A 534-nucleotide genomic window follows, 5' to 3' on the forward strand; every position below is an offset into this window, starting at 1 on the left:
CAGTCTAGGTATAAAGACAAAATTATATACTTATTATCTATATGGTATAAAAAAAAAATTTACCTATGTAATAGGTACCTATAATAAATTCCAAATTAATCATATCACAATATCCATTAGGTACTTATAACGCGTTATACATCAACAACAAACCGTGATACTATATCATAGATATTGTTTTTTACGCCGATATACTCCTACGAAACAGGCGGTTGGCAATATCGACTTGCAGTGTAAATGACTAGTAGGTAAAACACAGAAGGGTGACCCACCCGGTGAATAATACTGGCGAATAACAAAATATAACACTGTATGTATCAGTCACGGCTCACCTACGAGACGCCTAAAAGAAACAATATATTATAATATACACAGAGCAGGTAAATAATAAATAAAAAGGGCGCCCCAATATAAAGTAGTATAAATTACAAATGAATAAAGTTACAACATTACAAAGTATACATATATAAATGACCTGATCCACTGTCGATGGTATATACTAGATAGGTGTATTCCTGGGAGATTACGGCTCCG

The sequence above is a fragment of the Acyrthosiphon pisum genome, chromosome A1 (assembly GCF_005508785.2).
Source record: "Acyrthosiphon pisum isolate AL4f chromosome A1, pea_aphid_22Mar2018_4r6ur, whole genome shotgun sequence".
NCBI lineage: Eukaryota > Metazoa > Arthropoda > Insecta > Hemiptera > Aphididae > Acyrthosiphon > Acyrthosiphon pisum.